The sequence below is a fragment of the Thalia democratica genome, chromosome 2 (assembly GCF_965202585.1).
Source record: "Thalia democratica chromosome 2, ktThaDemo2.hap1.1, whole genome shotgun sequence".
Taxonomy (NCBI): domain Eukaryota; kingdom Metazoa; phylum Chordata; class Thaliacea; order Salpida; family Salpidae; genus Thalia; species Thalia democratica.
Window position 1 is genome coordinate 28,967,457 of NC_139166.1, and position 5,785 is coordinate 28,973,241.

Here is a 5,785-nt window from a genome sequence, read left to right on the forward strand (position 1 = left end):
TTCTTTTATGTTTTTCAAAACGCTCCTTTTAATGTGGTTGTCGTTTTTCTTGAACACTTCAGAAATTCGGTTGCTTAAGTCGAAATCATTTTTTATTTCAAATGGTGAGGTTTTCATTTGGTCCTTTATGAAGTCAATGTAAATGTTACTCAAGGATGACTGCATTTGCGTGTGTTTAATCTTCTTTTCATGTTTGCTTTTATCTGAACATTGTTTTGACTCTTCAAAAGGCAGCAAATTGTAGGGATCGTTGTACTTTTTATGCTTGTAATAGTCTTTACCGTACAGTTTTTCTTTTTCCTGTATGGTCTTCTTCAGCAGCATGTATTTTTCAGCCAGATCGTCAAGCGTGTTGTCGGACTTTTCCGAGCTTGAAACTCTTTTTTGCTCCCAACTCTTTTGCTCAGTACTTTTTCTAGTGCTCACTGGCGTTTTCGAGGTTATTTTACTGTAACTGATTGTGTGGGATCTTCGCGAAAAAGACCTGCCTCTGGTTTGACTTTTTTCATCTGAAGAATCGTTTGAGCAATTATCCGAAATACTTTCCACCGAATAAACATTGTTACGGCGTGGTATTACATCCTGCATTTTCGAACTTTCTTTTTCAGTTTCAGGAGAAGAACTTGAGACTTCGGATGAGCTTTTCAAGTCGCTGGAAATACTTTTCTGAAGTCGTCTGTTGCTACTTTTGGTGTGTTTCGTATCAATGCTTTGTGAGCGCAGGCTGCTTTTTTGTCTGTTTTTTTGATCACACCGCGAACGACGCTTGTCCGCGCTCTGGGATCTCGATTTACGGTTGTCGCGTGTCCTACTTCTAGAAGATATTTTTGGAGTATTTTTACGATGGTGTTCATAGTGATTAGTGTCCTCGAAGCTAACTTTGTTGCTGCAACGGTTGATTGGCGCTTTATCTTGCTTTTTTGGCTGAAAAAAGCATTCGTTTGAGCTGAATTTGACATTTCTTAGGTATTTGTTTTTACTTAGATTTTCTCTTGATTTTGAATTATTTCGGCTCCTTAGTTCTCGCTTAAAGTATTTATTGTTATGTTTTAAAGCACTTTTTATTTTCTCCATAGCCTCATTTACTTCGTTGAAGTTGTCTTTGTCGTCTTCAAAACTCGAACCTTCTGAAACGCTTGAACGCTTCGGTTTCAAATACCTCGATTTCTCAGACCTCTTTTTAGTGTAAACCTTTCTCCTAGACTCAGACCACGTGCTCGGTACGCTTTTCATGGCAGGAGGTTTCGGAACCTGGAACTTTGGCACGTGCGTGATTGGTTTGGTACGGTAAGCCTGAGGTAAGACATTTTGGGTCGCGTAACTCCTGTTGCTAGGTTGCTGTTTTGGGGTGCCCCTGTTGATGGGATGCTGAAACCTCCGTTCCTGACGCGGCGACTGCGCCGGCGGAGGAGTCGGATTTTTAGCTCCTGCCACGGGGGTCGGCCTGGCGCCCTGGCTGTAAGGAGGTCTCTGCGGTCTCGCATGACGAACCTGCCTGCCGTGAGGCCTCGAGTGCGGGCTCATGGCGTAGCCATGCTGATGCATGATTGGCTGCTGTACGATTTGGTGGCTCATCATTGGCTGTTGCACGACGTGATGCTGATGAATGACTTGCTGGGGCATCTGCTGCTGCATGAAAGGCTGCTGCAGGAACGGCTGCTGAATGATGGGCTGCTGGAAGAGGGGCTGAGAAAATACGGGCTGCTGCATGACGGGCTGCGGGGCGAACACGGGTTGGCTGACGAAGGAGGGCTGGTGGTGGTGCATCATCTGCGGGTGGTGCATCATTTGAGGGTGGTTGCAGGCGGGCAGGGGGGCGTGATGCTGCCGGCAGCAGTCAGATGAGGAGCAGAACTCGCAGTAGTCGTCGGTGTAGGCGGTTGAGGGGTTCAAGCTGCTCTGGTAGCTCACCTGGGAGCATTCGGTGGAGTTCTCGGACGGAGGGGGTTTTTTGTCGGCGGCCAGCTCGTACTTTTTAAAGTCTTGGCTGTTGTAGTTGCGGTAGAACCTTTTTGAGTCGCTCATCTTTTTTAAGAAGTATGGAAAGTTTAGTTTTCGTTCTTTTTTGTTTAAAAAAAAGTTTAGATTACTTCACAATTCAGCAGAAACGTACAAAATGTTGAAAATATGTTAAAATAAAGCAAGTTACTTTAATTCTTTTGTGAAAAATAAATAAAAAAGAAAAAAAAGCTTTTACTGTCATAACAAGTTAATATGATTTTACATATTAGTATTTTAAGTAAAAATTTTACATATATATTTCTAATCACTACTCAAACCGTTATTTTAACAGTCGATTGAAAAAATTAGTTAAATAGTCCGATAAGCTTTGTGTATAAAAAATTATAGGAGTGTAAAAACCATAGCTACTACATCATAATTTGTTTGAAATATTTTAGGTAGTTATCCAAAGTTTCAGTAGCTGTCCTCGTTTCCATTAGAAGTCTTAATTTAAATAAAGCGTACTTAAGAGTATAGTTGTAGTCTCGATTGAAAATTTACATTAAAAAAGATGTAAACCTAGGCCTTTAAAAATTTGCAAAAAATTAAACTATTTTGTTTTTTTTAAGCTGTAGTAATTAGGTACGTCACACTAGATAATTGGTATAGGCTTTTAATGACCAACTTGTCAGACTTCGAACCGTTAACTTTAGTTTATTCAAGCCAATAAGTGATCAATTAACATTCAGAACACTTGCATTAAACAACAGTGGTTCTTAAGTTGTAGCTTCACAAGAAGAGGAGCATAAAATTTGATAGAAACAGTTTCACTTTAATTTATTAGTGTATAAGTTATTTTAAATAAGCAGATAATTTTTTGATTAAAGTTAAACTGTTTTTTATCAAAGTACTAGTAATAGTATTTTACTAAATCAAGAACTAAATTGTAAGTTTTCACCAGAATATTGTTTTTTTAAATGTTTAAAAAAAAAAATTTTTTAAGCTGAAAAATACATCGCGAGCCGAGATTTTTGCAAGCAATAATTTTCTTACCCCTGTGATAAAGGAATGAAGCAACACTAAATAATTTCGGGAAAAAAAAATACTAAAAAAATCTTATAAATAAGTATATTTTCCTTAATAATTATAACATCATACTGGTATCTTTGTTACTATTATTTCTTTAGAAATTAGTCTATAAGTAGATTTATGCAAATTATATGTTTTATTCGCGACCGGTTTCGGTGGCAAGGGATTGCGACCTTTTCAAGCAAAAAGTATAATATTAAACTGCAAATAACAATGTTAGGAGTATAATAATTTGCATAAATATATTTAAATAAGCTCTTTACATCCCAGTAAATTGAGCATTCTTATTTAGTAAATTAGGCAAATATAGAAATTAGTCTATAAGATTTATTGCTTACTTAAGTTTTAACCTCACAATACTATTACAACAAAACTTTTAACTAAAGTATAATTTTACGTTTAGTTACAATAAAAGATTTTAAAAAAGTTAGCTAGGTAAAGCAGAAGAAAGCATACATTAAAACATGGAAAAACTAATAGTGAATACCGTTTATAATTTAATTATTTAGTAGTTTTTTAAGTCATAAAAATATTAAAGAGCTAAAAGGGTAGTTAAAAAACTAAAAATGCATAGAAACGCAGTACTTATTTTGAAATATTGATTAGAAATTATTAAGTTCAATTGAAAATAGGAATCAATAAAAGCTAAAATAGAGAAAATAAAATGGCAACATAACTTCATGATATACAAAAACTAACTACAAAGCAAACTGTTAAAAAAGAGACTAATTTTGTTACTACTTTCGTAAATACATACAACGAAATAGCGTTTAATCTAATCAATATAGTTGTTCAAACAATCGGCGTGACCTGAATTTTGAAAAAAATCGTTATATTGGTTATTTGAATTTTTCCCTCATATAGTTAATTTGTTACTATTTGCTTTTAGTCGAAAAATCATTTAAACTTAACAACATTTTGTCAGTTTCTATCAAATTTTAAAAGTTATTAAAATAAACTTAGTTCTCTATACCTTTAATCAGATTTTCTAAACAGTTCTAAAGCTGGTTAGCAAAACTGTAGCTACTCTTAAGCTGTTTTTTAAAACATTGAAGTTTTTTTTCTTTATAACTTTATAATAAGTGTCGTTTTTTTATTGAACCTATATATCCCAATATTACTGTTTTAGTTTTAGCAATAAATATAAGTTTGTAATGTTTTGTAAATTCATTTTAATTTTAGTATTTCATTCAGACTTCAATACAGTAAATTACAATTCACAATACAGAGGTGAAAAGTAACGTTTAGAATAGGCATAAAAATATATTTTTAATTGTATTTAATATAGCAGCTAAATTATTTTTTTAGATAACATTAGAAATATAAATATAAATTGTAAACAAAAGTATATTAAGTTAAAAGAAAAAAGTTTTTAATGCGTTCCGCAGACCGCAGTTTTCTGACCCTCTAATATTACTTTTTGGTATTAAATATTTAAGGAAAAAATTATATTTTGAGTTCTTTTTAGCTTAGCTTAGAAAACTACTGCATCAAAATAAAAGTGTAATAAACTTTTAAAAGTATCAAAATTACTAAGCTGTTTGTCATAAGTTTTAAGAGTAAATATGTTGCTGCTTTTATTTTTAGGCTTATGAAATGCTTTGCACATGGTAACTATTAAGAAAAGAGTTTATAACATAACAAGGGCAAAATAAGTTTACAGGTGACAAAACTATAATTAAGTTCAAATTATAAGTTTCAAAAACATGCTCCTTGTCACGATATTGCTTTGAAAAACTTAAAATACTTTTACTAAGTTCTTTTCAAGCACATATGCGTTTTATAATAGATTCGATAAGTATAAAAGTCAATTGTAAGTATAGCTTCGTACTGAAAACTTGAAAGTTGTATTAAATTTGTTCTAAATACTTAAAAAACTATAAATTTATTTTACTATAAAACTATTTTACTACTATAATTTTAAATTTTCTAATTTATTAGTTGTATGTTAAACAGTTTTTTAATAGTGTTTTGTTAATTTCTCATTTGTTTTATTCTTTAAACTGTTTAATATATGTTTTTAAACTACAAAACACTTCACACTTAAATAAAAACAAACAAGTTAGTTTTGTCAATTCTCACAACAAACTTGCTTATATAAAATAAATTTTTGTTTCAAACTAAGTTTTTTTTTTCTGTAAATCAGACTATATTTAGCTTAGATCTTTGCTAACAGCTTTTATCAATCTTTATTTACAGAAGTTTAATTTGTCATGACCTACTTTTCAAAAAGTTTTAAGAAAACAAAATTTAATTTATAATCTACTATACAACAGAAAAAAATGTCCGGAAACATATCTGTTAGTTGAATAAAGATTATTTTTAAAGACCATAACTAAATTCTAAAAACCTAACTAGTCTCAATGTGTTTTTTATCGGTATTTAGATTTAGTATCTTAAACTTAAAACAATTTTTTGCAGGATTTTATTCTAACAAGACCGTCTGTTCTATGTAACTTGTATCGGTATAATGAAGTTGATTTAAACAAAACACTTGCACAAAGTCCGCAATGCAGGTAAGCACTATTTTGTAAGTCTTTTTTATTATAAGGAACTTTCTCCAATCACTAATAAACTAACTTTTCATTTTAAATTATTTATTTATGATAAAAGTAAATTAAGATTCAGCATTTTTGAGTGCTGAAAGTTACTTAACAACTTGATTACTGTTGTTTTATTTTACTTTTTAAGTTGATAAATTTTACTGTATCATAAAAAAAAAAAGCAAACCCCAGTGAAGCTAGTTTAAATAAAA